This window comes from Protopterus annectens, chromosome 10.part0 (genome assembly GCF_019279795.1).
Source record: "Protopterus annectens isolate FY-2018-M chromosome 10.part0, PAN1.0, whole genome shotgun sequence".
NCBI classification, from domain to species: Eukaryota; Metazoa; Chordata; order Ceratodontiformes; family Protopteridae; genus Protopterus; species Protopterus annectens.
The window spans coordinates 289002539-289021427 of record NC_056744.1 but is presented as its reverse complement, the minus strand read 5'-3'; positions in this window follow the sequence as shown (position 1 = coordinate 289021427).

Here is an 18889-nt window from a genome sequence, read left to right as displayed (position 1 = left end):
ATGCATCACACAAATGTATACTGTTGCTAGCATGGATTGACTATAGCTGCAGTGCATGCTGTTGACTACCATATGTTATGCATGTTGACAAATGGGTAATGGGAGGACTGTGTGCACTATCTTTGTGCAACCTTACTTGTAGGTGTGTGTGTGTGTGTGTGGGGGGGTTATTTTGTCTGTAAGTGCAGTCTGGTGAAGTGGAGGGGGTTAATGTATGTAGGATGTGTGTGTGCATGTGTGTGTGTTTGTGTGGATGTCCGTGTATGCACATGTGTGATTGTGGGGTTGTTCATACGGCATCACTTCCCTTTGGAATTCTGCAGTACATGGACATGGACTGACACATGAGACACCAGAAATACTTGTCTGATATGTAATCACTGGACAGCTGATAGAATAATAAGGTCTGTAGCATGGAACATGCATTGAGAGGGAAACTAGACACCAGGTATACCCTTAAAATTGTAATTAGCAGAAAGGAGAATGACTACCCACGTATGGAGCACTACAGATGCATTGGGGAATTAGTAGACAACACCAGGGAGTGTATCCATATATTACTGTTGTCTACATGATAAGTTGATTGAGCAGCAGATCTGGCATGTACTAAGCAATAGTTACGTATGACACTCCAGTGTGTGACATTATGGAGTGAACATACTAGCCCCTATCATATGGGGGCCATGCTCACGATGTCTGGACATACCCAGGGTGAACACTGGATGACAGCAGTGAGGCCTTGTAAAACCTAATCCACCCAAGTCAAGGAGGTAATGGAGTAACAGGTCTTGTGTTGTGATCACTTGTCTAGGAATTTAAAGGAATGATACATTAATGAGTGGTATTAATGAGTGTATGTTACCAAGTGTGATGCAGGATGGGGAACTTACGTGAATAAACGTAGGACTGTCTGTAAATTCAGGGACAGGTAGGTATTATGGTGAAATTACAGTATGTGTGTGTGTGTGTGTGTGTGTGTGTGTGTGTGTGTGTGTGTGTGTGTGTGTGTGCATGCATATATGTGTGTACTGTTATGCAATGCTGTACAGTTCTTAAAGTGCATTTCTTGTTTACCCCCAGAGGTGGCGAGGTGGGTCAGGGTCCCTCCTACATGCAGTCTGATGTTGGTGTCCATACAGATACCGAAGATGATGATAGGACTGTTGAGGCACAGGTGGGGTTGTCAGAGTTCGAAACTTCTCCATCGTTTGACATCCCCCTGTTAGCCACTTCAAACCCACATGCAGTTATAGTGCCTATACATACCCCATCACCAGTGGCCATAGCAGAGGGACAGTTGGTGGTTGGTGGCAGTGCACAGAAGAGTGTGGTATCTATGCCTATTGTGTCTGGTCATAGCAGGCATAGCCAGATGTCCGGCAGGGTAGCACATAGGCAGATGTACTGGGGTGCTCGTGGGAGGGTCGCTGGTCATCATGACCCTGGCAGAAGTACCACAACTGGTACAACCAGGCACATGTTTCAGACTGTCATGAGGTGCAGGCACATATGGAACTGTACACCAGACAGGGCCTGAGGCTGCAGAGGGCTGCTCTCTCATCTATAAGCGACAACTTCCATGAATTTGCAGGTGCCCTCCGTGATTATACCGAGGTCATGGATAGATGGTTGGGTGAGATGATGGGCCTCATCCACCATGGATTGTCCATGCTCAAACATGTGGTAGGAGTGGGACAATGGCTGCGTGGATGTAGGCCAGCAATACCAACAGCTGGCGGTTGATGTGGAAGTGCTAGGCCACCAAGGTGCTCCTGTAGTGGCAGAACCAGCCCCAGCACTGCAGGGGGGTGCTGTCCACACCACAGCAGGCCGTGTGCACATGGCCCTGGCCAGTCCCAGGATGGACCTGGTTCCAGCGGACATCTGTCATCATCAGGGGAGAGTAGCACATTGAGGCCTGTACCTGGACATACCCATGGAACCCCTGGCAGGCACAGTCCACGTGTCCGTGGCTGGAGTAGGAGAACTGCACACACTGTCAGTTATGGTCTGCAGCTGTCCAAGAAACACCTGTATAGGGCAGCCACATGGCAAAACTGTGTACATGCATACCCACACACTATACAAACACACCTAGGGCAGCCCCATACCTACACACACCACATCACCATGTCCATTTCAGCTAATTACATCCCTCACCCACACACATGGTGTCAAACATATGGCACACCCTCAGTCTCTAGCAAACCAACAACACACCCTGTGCATATGATGATACCTGTGCCACATCCCTGTCATCCATAACATCGATGCAGGAACAGACTAATATGGTTCTGCTGCACACAGTGACTGTACTACAGTGTACCAATGTACTGCTATGTAACATGTTGTCAGCAGTAATGTTTAATGCATACATGTCAGGTAGTGTAGCTGTCCAGCCATGATGCATTATAGCTGTTAGTAACACTGAGTGATTGTGGTCTTCATAATGTTATCCATTTGTGTTGTAGGTGTACATTTGTCATCAGGAGGATGGTCTGCTGTCATATTCCACAAGGGGTATGGCACTGTGGTGACACCATGGCTGTGACATATCCTGGGTACAGTTGAACACATGTCACAGGTCTGTATAACAGTTACTGCCTGTAACACATGGACAGGTGACCCGCTGGGACATGTAAAATCAGCAACCTGATGTAGATCCATCCACATACATGCACACTCTTACTTGGCAACATTGGGACTAGACCCCTACCTAGGTATGTATTGCTACTGATGTGTGTGGCTTTCATTGCACACACCACACAGCATTTTGGATGAGGTGTGTTCCAGGTTACATGTTACATGCAGAACATCCTGAGACATGTACAGTATGGTAATGAGGCTGTAATGGTTGTATATGGACAATACATAGTGTGACGTACCATCATACACACATTAACAGACACATAACAGGCAGACACACATCCAAGAGACCTAAGCCTATTGGTGCTAACTAACTTGTCAGTGTGTCCAATGTGTTACAGATAGGCTGCACACAGCACATGCATAACTGGCTGGATTGTGTTATCAGTTACCTGTATGGTTGAAGGTGACAGTGGTCACCATACAGTGGTACATGGGACATGTACCGGGGGTACCATGGTGTAATGACAGTGTACACAGCACCCGCACCCCACTGTGGATATTGTACACACACTGGAACCCATGATGACACTCTGACATACCCACCATCACACATTGCCCACGACTGCGATACATCCCATTGTCCATCCCAACAGTGGTACTACAGGGATATGCATCTAATGCACATGCCACATGCATAGTAGGGTGATGCACTGTCATGTTTAATCTATGGGCAGCAACATCACTATCCATAATACTGTGTGGCAATGCATATTGTCATAGGAGTATGTGGCCTCGGAATGCTGTACCCTATAGATATACACACATGCACACATACACACACCTGCTGGAACTCAATGGGTATCCCATGCCTATCAACCCATTTGTACAACACTGTTGTGCTGGTACTGCAAGGCTCATGTAGCTGTTAGGGAGAGGAGCATAACAGGGTACATGTAATGTCTAGTACAGCAGCAGCCACATCTAACTATGGCAATGGGTGTTGCGGTGGGTGTGAAGGCCCTCATGGTATTCCCAACTACAGGTGTACTAACACACAGACACTGATATCCTCAGTAATGCACATGTACACATTTGTCAGTACTGGGGTGCATCGCTGCAGGTAGTCATAGGTGTGTACCTGGCTATTGTCCATGGAGAGATGGGAAGTATAGAGGATGTGTGTACAGTGGTATCATGTCACCTGCTGTGTGCAGGCAGGCAATCTGTTGACAGACACCACTGTGGTGACAATCAGGGTGAGAGTGATATGCATCAGCCAATCCTCTGGGTGCCTCCTGCAAATGGCCACTGAGGTGATCCAGTTGACATTTATGCAACATGTATTACAACACATGGTTAGTGTATGTGATGGAGACCTGTACCCAAGCATGTTCTGTTGACTGTGGTAGTGTAGTGGAGGTACCCATAGCATGTGGTGCGTACAGGGTGTTGTGTCCTATCTGTGCCAGTTATAACACAGCTGGGCATGTATGTCAGTGTCAGTCAAGCATAGGTTGCCTGTATGTATCTAAGCTGGATACCTGCCATCTGCACATCTGTACAGAGACTGACAGACATCATCTTGACAACTAGCTATGCAGTAGGATGAATGTGTCAACAGATAGACATCTGACACCAATATGTAGGACATTAATACATGTTGGAAGCCCTCATTGACATGCTCTGTACAGACAGTATTCTACAGTTACTTTCCACATGTCAGATCATTATCCAGTATGGGATATATACTGTGACACAGCTCACACACCAGGGACACAACAGTGAGGCCTCAGAGTCCAGCTATGCCTGCAGGGGTGCTTGTTGCCAGTACTACATTTAGCAATCTACTCTTGCCTGGGAAAGCACTGTCAACAGTAGTAATGGCATGATACACTGCATGCCAGTGTGACGCCACGTAACCTGGGTTACTACACTTGTATGTAACACATTCACACAGATAAGAGTGATGTACAGGTGTTATATACTCGAGTGTCCCAGACGTGACACTCACACCACTTGCTACTGTAATGACGGCACATAGACGCATGTTTTGTACATGGCATTACATACACTTATTACAGATGTCATTACCCTGCTATGTTATCGGACTGGGATGTGAGCACTAGTTATCAGGGCTGAGCCATGCTTCGCAGGTGTCAGCATTTCTGCAATACAACAGCTGAGCACATTTGCGCACTGGTAAGCAAAGCCTACACAGTGTAAGCACCCATACATTTAACCATATGTTAGCACCGCTTAGCTTCATGCAAACCTGTGCAAACACACTTAAAGCTGCTCAAAACTGCCTTAACCGCTCTGTATCCAACAGCCCTTGTTCTGCCCAGCAATAAAATAAACAGCCCTTGCAAGTCTTGAACCCAAGACCCTGTACACTATAGTCACAACAGTTAACCACTACACCATGACAGCTGTGAAAAGAGTTGTTTTCCCAATATACTGTCAGTACACATATTGAATAGTATTGAACAATTGCTGTGACTTCCACAATTGTGTAGTACTGATTAGGGATATTACTGTTGCATCACATATGTTGTTATATCTAAATATACACATACCAGACACATACGGTGTGATACATCTGGGAAGGTATACACAACAGTAATGTTTACACATGACAAGGATATGGATATATACATATACATATGTAAATATATGTCTACATGTACATACGCATATATATTCATATATATATGTATGTCTACACATCTGTATAGTGCATCATATATATATATATGGCCATTTATAGATCTGTATATATATATATATATATATATATATATATATATATGTGTGTGTGTGTGTGTGTGTGTGTGTGTGTGTGTGTACATCCTATATGTACAGATATACCTATATATATGTCGATTTATATGTAGATATCTATAACTATATGTGCATACATATCTAAACAGATATACCTATTTATGTCGATATATATGTAGATATCCATAGCTATATGTGCATATATATCTATACATCTGTATATGTGTAGACATATATAGCTGTGTGCTGTGTGCTGTGTATATGTATATATATATATATATATATATATATATATATATATATGCAGCCATATATATATATATATATATATATATATATATATATATATATATATATGTGTGTGTGTGTGTGTACATTATGTCCAGAACATGGAGTGGAGTCCTACCTCAGCACCAATAGTCTCAACTTCTTAGTGCAAGGGAATGTCATGTATGCATTGCAGGTATATATGTAGAATGTTGCTACTGTAACAGGGGTTGTCTTAGACTTGTTGTGTGTGTGAGGTCACATTTGCTTTTGACATGTACACCTTCGGTTACTGACAGACATCCTAAGGACATCATAGTACAGTATCACTGGTAGCGCAGTAATAATCCTGTAGACTACAGCAGATATATCTGTAGAGCGTATAAAATACTAACCAGGATAAAGTGTCCTCTCAAAAACAGATAAATCCAAAAAACATATAGAGAGGATACACCACGACAATCAAAGCCAACCAAGTCAACAGCAAATGTATTCCAACTGCAAATGTATTCCAAAGAAGAAGTTTATTGAGACAAAAAGAAAAACAGTGAGCGCTTTCACGTCACCAGGATGCTTCATCAGACTTAATTATATTTCTACATCAAACATCTTATATAGTATTAAAAAAACTCCTATTGGGTGGCTATTATAGAAATTCAAATAGTAAAAAGCTTAGCCATTGGTGCACATATAAGGAAGGGAGGGAAAATTTAACACTTCATAATCAGTTACTGTTTAAAATACATAATAATATCAAATTGTATATATACATAAAAATATCTATAAAAAATATATATGAAAAATATCTATAAAAAATCTAATCATATATACAATTCCATCAACATTTAAAAGGTTTATCTATTAAAAATGGTCTTAAGGAAACTTTATCATTGAGGCCATGACCCCTGTCTGCTGCTAACTTGATTATCCACTTTACTTCTTTTTTTTCTGTATTATTTCGAATGCATCCTAACCTTTCTGTCCTATAAATATGTTAATATGTTCTAGTACTATGAAATGAAAAACATGTGTACTATCTCTCTGAAGAACATGGTTAGCTAAGGCATTCAGTTCATTCTCCTTATTAATAGCATAGACATGTTCTCTAATACGTTCTCTCAATGTTCTAGTAGTCATACCTACATAAAAACTTAGGCATTTCTTACATTGACCTAGGTAAACCACATTCCTACTCTTACAATCCGCATATTTATTGAACTCATATTTCTTCCCTGTATCTGGATGTATAAATTCATTAGAGTTTTTAATATAGCTACATTGGTTACATGTACGGCAAGCATGGGTGCCTTTCCTTTGGGAGTATATACCATCTTGTCTCCTATTATCTTAACATAACAGTCTCTTTAAGGACTGTGTATTCTTGTAGCTAAAAGATGGTTTGTCTCCTACTATTTCCTTAATGTTATCATCAAGTTGTAGAATGTTCCAATGCTTCTTAATAGTATTAACTACAGAGGTATTATTGTTAGCATAGGGTATAACTATCCTTTTTTTATTATTATTATTAATAACATGACTATATATATTCTTTGGTAAAGACATAGTCCTATGTAAATATGGTCTATCCTTTCCTTCTCGGTCTATCTTCTGTAAATTAATAAGTTCTCTTTTAAGATAGCCTCTGTCTATAAATTTGGCTTCTATATTCTCAATAGCTTCTACAAACACCGAGTCTTCACTGGTAATTCTGGAAAAATGCACAGCTTGATTTTTAACAATATTTTTATATATATGAGGAGGATGCATACTATCTCTATGGAGTATAGCATTCCTTCTACAAGATTTACGAAAAACCTCTGTTGTAAGTGCCCCATTCACTTTCTTAAGTAGAACATCTAAGAACTCAATTTTTACTTGTGACGTAGTACTGGTCAACTCTAAAAATGTAGTAGTACCATTAACATATTTAATGAACTCATTAAGGGTAATTAAATCCCCTCTCCAAACCAAAAAAACATCATCCACAAACCTTCTATAACATCCAATATACTGAGAATAGACAGAATGTTCTAAAATATAAGTAGACTCCCAATAAGCTAAAACCAAGTTAGCATAGGAGTTGGCACAAGATGTGCCCATTGCTACACTCTTAACCTGAAGGTAATAGTTACTTTGTGATGTAAAAACATTGTTCGACAGCACCAAATCTAACAGCATAGTGATCATAATGACTTTGTTGTTAGGCATATCACTGTGTAATAAAAATAGCCTCAAATATTCTATTCCCACATCATTAGGTATACTTGTGAATAAAGCTGCAACATCCAGTGTAACTACATAGTCAGATTCATTTATTTCATTATTCATACTATAATTCGCTAGAGTTTCCAAAAAATGTTGAGTATCACGAAGAATAGAGGTAGTTTTGTCCACTATTGGACTAAGATGTTTCTCTATGAATATTGAAATACTCTCCGTCAGCCAACCCCTACCTGATTGAGGTTGGCTGACGGAGAGTAGTTCAATATTCATAGAGAAAAATCTTAGGCCAATAGTGATACCTCAACATTTTGAAATAGCTGAATTATAGTATGAATAATGAAATAAATAATCTGACTATATTACACTGATGTTACGAAACTTTATTCACAAGCTTACCTTCACAGTATGTAATAGAATATTTGAGCTATTTTATTACACAGTATGCCTAACAACAAAGTCATTATGATACTATGCTGTTAGATTTGGTGCTGTCCAACTATTTTACATCACAGAGTAATACCTTCGATTAAGGTGTAACATCTTGTGCCAACAGTGTTTAACGGTATGGAACATTCTGTCTATTCTCAATATATTGAATGTTATAGAAGGTTTGTGATATTTGGTTTGGAGAGGGGGTTTAATTACCCTTAATGAGTTCATTAAATATGTTAATGGTACTACTACGATTTTAGAGTTGACCAGTACTACGTCACAAGTAAAAATTGAGTTCTTAGATGTTCTACTTAAGAAAGTGAATGGGGCACTTACAACAGAGGTTTTCAGATGAAGTTAGAAGGAATGCTATACTCCATAGAGATAGTATGCATCCTCCTCATATATATAAAAATATTGTTAAAAATCAAGCTGTGCGTTTTTCCAGAATTACCAGTGAAGACTCGGTGTTTGTAGAAGCTATTGAGAATATAGAAGCCGGATTTATAGACAGAGGCTATCTTAAAAGAGAACTTATTAATTTACAGAAGATAGACCGAGAAGGAAAGGATAGACCATATTTACATAGGACTATGGCTTTACCAAAGAATACATATAGTCATGTTATTAATAATAATAATAAAAAAGGATAGTTATACTCTATACTAACAATAATACCTCTGTAGTTAATACTATTAAGAAGCATTGGAACATTCTACAACTTGATGATAACATTAAGGAAATAGTAGGAGACAAACCATCTTTTAGCTACAAGAATACACAGTCCTTAAAGAGACTGTTATGTTATGATAATAGGAGACAAGATGGTATATACTCCCAAAGGAAAGACACCCATGCTTGCCGTACATGTAACCAATGTAGCTATATTAAAAACTCTAATGAATTTATACATCCAGATACAGGGAAGAAATATGAGTTCAATAAATATGCGGATTGTAAGAGTAGGAATGTGGTTTACCTAGGTCAATGTAAGAAATGCCTAAGTTTTTATGTAGGTATGACCACTAGAACATTGAGAGAACGTATTAGAGAACATTTCTATGCTATTAATAAGGAGAATGAACTGAATGCCTTAGCTAACCATGTTCTTCAGAGAGATAGTACACATGTTTTTCATTTCATAGTACTAGAACATATTAACATATTTATAGGACAGAAAGGTTAGGATGCATGCGAAATAATACAGAAAAAAAAGAAGTAAAGTGGATAATCAAGTTAGCAGCAGACAGGGGTCATGGCCTCAATGATAAAGTTTCCTTAAGACCATTTTTAATAGATAAACCTTTTAAACGTTGATGGAATTGTATATATGATTAGATTTTTTATAGATATTTTTCATGTATATTTTTTATAGATATTTTTATGTATATATAAAATTTGATATTATTATGTATTTTAAACAGTTACTGATTATGAAGTGTTAAATTTTCCCTCCCTTCCTTATATGTGCACCAATGGCTAAGCTTTTTACTATTTGAATTTCTATAGTAGCCACCCAATAGGAGTTTTTTTTAATACTATATAAGATGTCTGATGTAGAAATATAATTAAGTCTGATGAAGCATCCTGGTGACGTGAAAGCGCTCACTGTTTTTCTTTTTGTCTCAATAAACTTCATCTTTGGAATACATTTGCAGTTGGAATACATTTTCTGTTGACTTGGTTGGCTTCGATTGTCGTGGTGTATCCTCTCTATATGTTTTTTGGATACAGCAGAGATATGACCAATATATGTGGACAGTCTGGCACTTTGTGGTCAGTTCAGAGGTGTACACAAATCCCCTTCATGTGAGACATGTGGACCAAGCTTGAAAATGTGGATGTTAACAGACATGTACATGGGTATATCACATAAATACTGGACTACATATGCCCACACAGTTTATGCAGTCACACATGCCTGTCTGTCCTGACATATTATACCTGGTGGTGTAGAGGTCACATGGCCACATACTACCCAGTAATTAGTGACATACATCTGTACAGAATCCCACTGCTTTGTCAGAAATGCACAACAGTTATGGTGGCCTGTCAGCAGTATGTCTTGCAAATATTTGGACATAACAGCACACTGGGTAATTACACTAAGCTGCTAGGTATGTAACAAAGCATTGTGCAAAGTACAGGAAGACTGCCACAACGCTGGACTACATTTTGTATGGGAGGATGCACATGTTCCTGCAAATATAGCTGGCTCTACAGGCATGTCAAAGCACAGAGTAACAGACACCTGTGAGAAAGTGCATACCCACAACCAGTGTGAACACAGCCACATATGGTAAACAAGCTTAATATGGCACTATATGGACTATCTGATAAACACCATCCCCATATGTGCCACTCACGCACTAACTCTGCATGAACTGGATCATGACACAGTGTGGTCCAATGCCTGTCTGTGGTATGGGACACGTGTGTGTTTGGCCCTACAGATATGTAAGCCCATAGGGTACCATACACTGGAGCAGCATGTAACATCAGATAGAACAAGACCAAGAACAATGGCATCTCCCACAATCTGTGCACATGCCAAGGTATGTATTTGCAATACACATACTGTCGACATTCACCATAAATACACAGACCCCAGTACTGTACACACAACCATAGAATGCTCAGGTTAAGTTCTCAGAAATAACCTGCACTATACATAACATGTCTAGTCGTCTGATATCTGACTGGCTTGTTATCAGGTATGATGTCAATAAATAATGGTGTACAGAACATATGCACCTCTTACTGCATGACATATGTACAAAGGTTGACAGACTTGTGGCTGGAGCCACAAACACTGGGCCAATATTGGCATGTTGCTGTGATACCCTCATACATTTACTGTCATAACAGGGTTTGTTGTGACATATGTCCTATGAGGGATATGAAGTCAGTAACTCTCATGGCTGTCACCATGTACTGACTGCAATCCTCAGACTATGCTTCTGCAGTTGTAAGATAGGTGATCTGTGAGTAACACAAGAAACATAAGACTCCAAACACTGCACAGTCTGCAGATAACCCTACAGGTGAGAGTTTCCTCAAACACATAACACTGTCATGACAGGTATTAAATCATGTAGACCAGCCATATCCACACACACCCTGTTAAACCAACATTACTCCAAATGCAGAAGAGCAACATTTACATTCTGTAGTCATGTCTGGTACATCCCCCTCCTGTTTGTTGGCCTGTCTCCACAGTGTATGCTGTTAGAGGTAAATCCCAATACCATCTGTGATGCTGTTTGCCAAACACCAACGTGAGGTCCTGCTCACAGTGCATGAAAAGGCCCAACATCCACATGATGTTCCTAGATACTGGAGTGTGTTTCCATGCAATTGGCTGTGGGAATGTTACCACAACTGTTCCACATGCAATCAGCTAGAGAGGAACTGCAATTCGCACAGAGGCCTTCAGCTGATCATGAGCATCACTTACAAAACACAAGCTACTGCCTAAGCAAAGCAGGTTTACTTCTCCACATCTACCAGCGAGGGATTGAGAGAGACAGACAGAGACAAAGTAAGTCAGGGAGGGGGTCGGAGAGTAAAACCTAAGCATGTTTGTGTCACAAACTTACCAGTACAGGGTTTCAACCCCCTGACTGACTATGCATTGCTATCACATGTCTATGCAGTTATGCATGCGCCACCTAGCTTACATGTTGGGGAGCTGTCCAAATGTATATCTGATGGTGAGTGACATCTGCAACAGTGATATAGGTAGGTGTAGTACATGTGCCTGTCCACATAAACAGGTGTCAATGTCGACACAGCCACACTCTCTCAGGGACTCACACGCATTAACACAGTTGGCAGGGTCAGGAATAGACTTCCTAACTAGCTAGTTTGCCACAATACAGTAATACGCAGGTATCATATGCACCACAGGGGTTATCCGGCTGATATATGGGCAAAGGGTATGTGAAGTTGTCTGACATCAGCAGGCTTGCCAAAGAAGTGCACTGGAGGTTGTAGTGACTGTGAATGGCCTCAAAAGCATTGCTCCCTACACATACAAACTAACACACACACACACACATCCACACTTGCCATTTCTGGGAATAGAACCCCTACCTACCTAAATTACCACACTACAGCATTACACAGTTATATAACACACCATGGAGATTACTGGGCTACTCCTTCCCCAAAGGTATATTTCAAAGTGAATGACATCAACAGACTTGCCAAAGAAGGGCATTGGAGGTTGTAGTGACTGTGAATGGCCTCAACCACATTGCTCCCTACACAGACAAACTAACATACAAACATCCACACTTGCCATGTTTGGGAATAGAACTCCACCCTAACTAGTTTATCATACTACAGCATTACGCAGTTAGAGGATGTGCCACGGAGATTACTGGGCTATCCCTTCCCCAAAGGTGTATTTCAAAGTAAATGACATCAGCAGGCTTGCCAAAGAAGGGTACTGGGGGTTGTAGTGACTGTGAATGGCCTACAAAGCATTGCTTCCTACACAGGCAAATTAACACACACACACAAACTCACAAACATCCACACTTGCCATGTACTACTTAACTAGTTTATCACACTGCAGCATTACTCAGTTATAGGACGTGCCAAAGAGATTACTGGGCTACTCCTTCCCGAAAGGTGTATTTCAAAGTGAATGACATCAGCAGGCATGCCAAAGTAGGGCATTTGAAATTGCAGTGAGTGTGACTGTCCTAAAAAGCATTGATCCCTACACAGGCAAACACACACACACACACACACACACACACACACACACACACACACACACACACACACACACACACACACACACACACACACACACACACCCCACATCTGGGATTAGAACTCCTACCTAACTAATACATTGTATTACAGAATTATGCAGTTATAGGATGTGCTACAGGGATTAATGGGCTACTACGTCCCCAAAGGTGTACTTCAAGGTGAAAACATCAGCAGGCTTGCCATAGTAAGGCAATGGGGAGGGCAGTGTGTGTGCATGGGCCATAACCCATTCATCTAGAGGCAGACACACCACACTCAGGCACACACAGGTTTATATTCCACAGGTACATGTATAAAACTGCTAGATGACTACTGACTTGTACAGTCATGTTGCACAGTTAGCACTAGCACCACGGAGTCTATAATGCTGAGGGATTCCAGAGGCAAATGTCTACAGTGAGTGACATTTACACATCATGTGGTTGTAGCCAATTGGCTGTGTGTTGGGTGGGACATGCTTCATGATGGAAGGCTCTTTGTTGCTGTCACTCTCTTCCACACATCTATGTATGTGTACTTTTGGCATATTATAGTGTGTTGTCCTTGGACATATGTGTGTATTCCTATCCAATGTGTGTGCAAACCATGACTGGTACATACTGAGGAGTGTATGCATTAATATCTGCAACTGTCAGATATGTATGGTCCACTGTTGCTGCCAGACATGGGCTTCATTTCTTTAAGTGTGTGAGTTTGCCCAGTATGACCTTTCAGTATTTTGTTGTCTGACATTGCCTTAAGGGCAGCCGCTGTGGTGCAGTGGTTAGCATTGCTGCCTCACAGCAAGAGGTTCTCCGGTTCAATCCTCGGCTGGGGTGCCTTCTGTGCGGAGTCTGCATGTCCTCCCTGTGATCACATGGGTTTCCTCCGGGTGCTCCGGTTTCCTCCCACATCCCAAAGACATGCTGTAGGTGGATTGGATACTCTAAATTGGCCCTAGGCATGAGTGCTTGCGTATGCGCCTTCTGTGGAAGGTTGGGTACTGGGCTGGCAACTTGACACCGTAAAAATTCCACTGCCAATCATGAGTGGACAGGTGATCTGTTGTGGTGACCCCTAACTGGGAATAGCCGAAAGAAGAAGAGTTGTCTGACATTGCCTTCATTTCTCTAAGTGTGGGAGCATGCCCAGTATGACCTTCTGTATTGAATGTGTGAATCCATTCCAGGTAGATTGTACTTCAGTGCAGACTTTTGTGTTCTACACCTACAGCTAGCAAACTGTTTCTGCAGGATATCTGTAGATCAGTTGACAGTATGGGGTCAAAATGGTCAAAGGATAGTGTGTTACTGTAGGTAATTGTGCCTGTGCTGCTTCAACTACATGGTCCTGGTGTTAGCAGAGATATTCAGACGTGTACTGTTATACGCTGTGATGTTTTATGTCATCAAGTACTGTCAGGTAGACATATTTGCATGCAGTGATGTCCTGGGGAAAACAGGGTGAATGCAGCTGTGTCCAGTATTGTGGTCAAACACCTACATATTCTTGCACACTCATGCCATTCTGGAGGGGGAGCTGCAGACACTTGCTGCTGGGTCTGTGTAACTGGTTCAGCACCTTGGTACAATGATGGCAGAGGATCCCTTAATTGTACATACATCAATGTGGCAGTATGGCCTTATCTTGCTGTGCCAATACCTCACAGCTGTACAGATTCACACAGGTTACCCAGAGGCAGGGGTCATTATTCAAGACATTACCCCTACACATTGTGGTTTATGAGCAGGTTTGTAGCCGCCCATTCTTGTGTTTGCAATCAGGATAGTATGTGCACACGGCTGTATTTTGGACTTCATACACTGCATGCTGTCCATGCTCCACCCCCCCTCTATTATTCTATCCTCTTCCATACATTATGCGAACATTCTCTGATATTTTCCCTATAGTTATCACCTCATCACAGCAGTATATTAGTGTTGGTCCACAAGTTATGCAGTAGGACATGGTGGACATGTTACTGTGGTTTGTCCACATGGCCTTGCATATGGGTTCTGTGGACTGTGTTATGTTGTTATTTGGCAGTCCATGACATAACATACATTAGCAGTAGGGGTGAAACACAGGCCTTTGGCAGAGGACTGTAGGCCATTTTGTAGCGATGCAGGCCAGCTGTAGCAGGCCGTTGCATTCTGTCAGTCCTACAGTCCCAGACTGCAATACAGTATATTCCCCCTGAGGTGACAGGGTAGGTGTGCTAGGTGTTCATGCCAATACTTTCTGTCTGTATTGATACAGTGGTGTGGATTCTAGCAGGGTGCTGCTTACAGCTAGGGACACACCTGCATGGGACACCTGCTCTGCATGCTGCATTCTTTCGCTATTGCCATACACAGGTGGGGGTCATATTGTACTCATTCCCAACAGCAGGGATAAGACCGGAGAGGTACCTGTGGGTGGTGGTTGGGTGAGCTGAGTTCATGTGTTCTACGGGCCTTACTTGCATCTGACTCACAGATATGCATGAGGCATTCCACTTATGCTGGCTTGTGCAGGGACATCAGCTGTTTTTTATACATCATTCCTATGACTTTTGTGGTCTGCCAATGTTTGGCCAGACAACATTGATATTCCCTACTACAAGCCCAGATAATGTACTGCAAACCTGTATTTACAATTCCAAGGGTGTGTCCATTTGACAGTTACATATTATATACTGTCTGTCTGGGGTACTTCCCCCTGTGTACTGCTTGTATATCTGGCCTGACAGTTATGTCATGTCCATCTTTCAGATGGTGACACATACTACTTCCAAACATTTACAATAGCTTAGTGCTAGAATGTGTTATAATGGGAAGCATTGTGTTTGGCACTGCAGTTGTGAGGACTTGGCCCTGTCATCAGCAGTATTAAGCAATGGCCACCAGGACAAACCTCACCATGCATACATACTGACCACTCTCACACAATATACAACACGCACAAACTTAACACACGCAGACCTGCATATTGTACACATGCTATAATCTATCCTGCTACTTTGGCCAGCTCTATTATACCTACACATACATATTACTACATTTCTACATAGGCTTGGGGGGCACACCTGACTGTTACTACGTGTCTACATTGGATGGGGGTGCACACCAGACTGATACTACATTGCTACATAGGACTGGGGGGACACACCTGACACTTGTAACACATTTGCTATGACTGTACTGGTATGTCAGGTACCCCATTTCATTCTGTATTCTAGCCTATCATGCTGACTAGAGGCATATCAGTGTACTACAGGTCTTAGGTTTGATTGACCTACATTTCAGTTTCTGACTTCTTACCCTTCAGAACTAACATCCCACTGCCTGAGCTGTTGTAGTCTGTCTGTGTAGGCCTGGGGGGGGGGGTACCCATAGCCATCAATCAGAGGCCTTAGCACAGCCTTTGTTTGTGTTTGTCTACACCTGTCCTGCTGACTGAGACTGTTATTGGGTATGTGAGCCTCCCTGACTGGCATGTGTGTGTCATATGGACACACATGTGGCCCAGCACATTTCCTGCAGTGGGTTTTGTCACTAAGTGTATTACTGGTTACTATGGTGATACCAGTTATTTGTTACAGATCTCATGCTGCCACTATAGGTATCTACTATCTGTTGGCATCCCATTCAGCCACCCAATTCCCTCACATGCTCACATCCATACCATAGGTACAGGTAACAACACATACTACTCCATTTGGCAATTGGTAGGAAGAGTGACTTACCTTGTGGCTGTGCCAGTATTGAGGATGGTGCTGGAGGGCTGCCTATGTCAGATGCACATAGTACACTCCCTATACATGGTTGAGTACAGGCAGTGTCATGTTTGGCATTCCTTTTACTGTATGTCCGAGTCAGAGAGAGGTGTCACTCCCTGGGTCCCTACTGTGTTAGTGTATGTGCTATGTGTTGCCTCTTTGCCAAGGCCAGGGCATACTGGTCACACCTTCTTCTGCCTACTGGGGCAGGCTCAGGTTGTTCCTCCTCTGAGTCACTCTGTGCCTGTGCAGCCCTTGGCAATGGTGGGGGGCTGTGTGGCCCTGCCCCATGCTGTTCCTGCTGCAGCTGTTTCCGCAGGATCATATTGTGTAGCATGGCACATACGATGACAATTTGAGTACATGTAGCTGGTGAGTACTGCAAGGCTCCACTGGATGTGTCCAGGCATCGGAACCATGACTTGAGCATCCCAAACACATGCTCTATTATAATTCTGGTCTGTGCATGTGATCATTATGGAGTTCTTGTTCGGGTTTGTGTGCATTTCTGATGGGTGTCACCAGCCACTGCTCCAGTTCATAACCAGCATCCCCCACTAGGTGACTGTAAGTGATGTCCCCATTGGCAAATCTCTGGTACAGCTGCATCAGATGCCAGATGTGGGAGTCATGATAGCCTCCAGGGCATTCAGCACACACATTCATTATAATGCCCTGGACATTGCACATGACCTGGCAGTTGATGGAGGGGAAGCCCTTCCGGTTGATGTAGACCCTACCCTGCTCACCGGGTGGTGCTTTGATGCATATGTGCATGCAGTCTATAGCACTCACTACCTCAGGGTATTCTGCTATTTGGTGGAAGAGATGCATATTGCTGGCCAATGCCTCACGGGTGATGGGAAAATCTACATGCTTACTGGCATGTGCTGACATGGCATCCAGGAACTGGTGGAATACCCTGGATGTTGATGCCTGTGAGATCCCCATGATATCCCCAGTTGGCCTTTGGAAGGTACCTGTGGCTAGTATTCTTAGGCCTACACATAACTTGGTATCCACTGGGATGGGTTCCCCTGTATTAGTTCTGTGTATCAGGCGTGGCCGGCGCAGCTCAACAATTTGCTGTAGGAGGTCCCTGTCCACCCTATAGCTCTCCATTATCTCCAGCTCATGTAGCCCCTGGTAGGTTACCCTGGGTCTGTACACTCTTCTCCATCTCCTCACTGTGGATTGGTCGACAGCATTCTCATCCTCACCACCCTCAGCCTCTTCCACATGTTGCTGTATGATAGCTGCTGCAGCACCTATCATTTTATTATTTTTGTTTGTTAAAATTTCACCGCTTGTATACACCAGTGGTGTAGAGTATATTATGTAAGGTGTTTGCATAGTTTATAGTAGTGTGCTGGGTTGGGCTGGGCTACTGCCTGTGTAATTGGCTGATTCTGGTACATTTCACCTGCCAGCTATGCCAGTTCTCCTTGATTACCTTCCTACTGCTGTTTTCCCTTCCCATTGCCTTCAATTTTAAGCCCAGGGATGGGCCATGCAAACACAGTGCTCAAATGTGCACAGAGCTGCTATTTCCTGGTTTACTTTTTTCCCCTTTAAACCCCGGTGCGCGGCATACACACCCACTTAGGCAATGTAAAGAGTGCTAGGCAGCCTCAGACACACCCCCTTGCTTAGCTCTGCTAGGCTAAGGGCAAACTCGAGCCACAGGGCTCCAATATGCTTACAGTATGCCTGACACACACCCCTATGATATCAGCTAACTCTTAGGCTTGAACCATGCTATTCCTGCACTTACAATGTTGGGTGCTGGCTAGCATTGAGGGGAAATCTGGGATTCAGTATCATTCCCCCCATTTGCATAAGATTGCCTGGTAATACATAGTTACAGGTCCCACACTGAGCCTTCCCCCCTTAGCAACCACTATTCACTGGCTATGTTGTCTTCTGCCTACCATTGAGTATAATGGCAAAATAGTGATTTTGGTTAGAATGCTTATTTCAGGTTTTTATATTTTTTGCCCAATCCCGTTTGTGCGCCGCTGCCCTACACTTAAACAGCCAAAATCGGTTAAAAAAAAATAAAAGTTATTT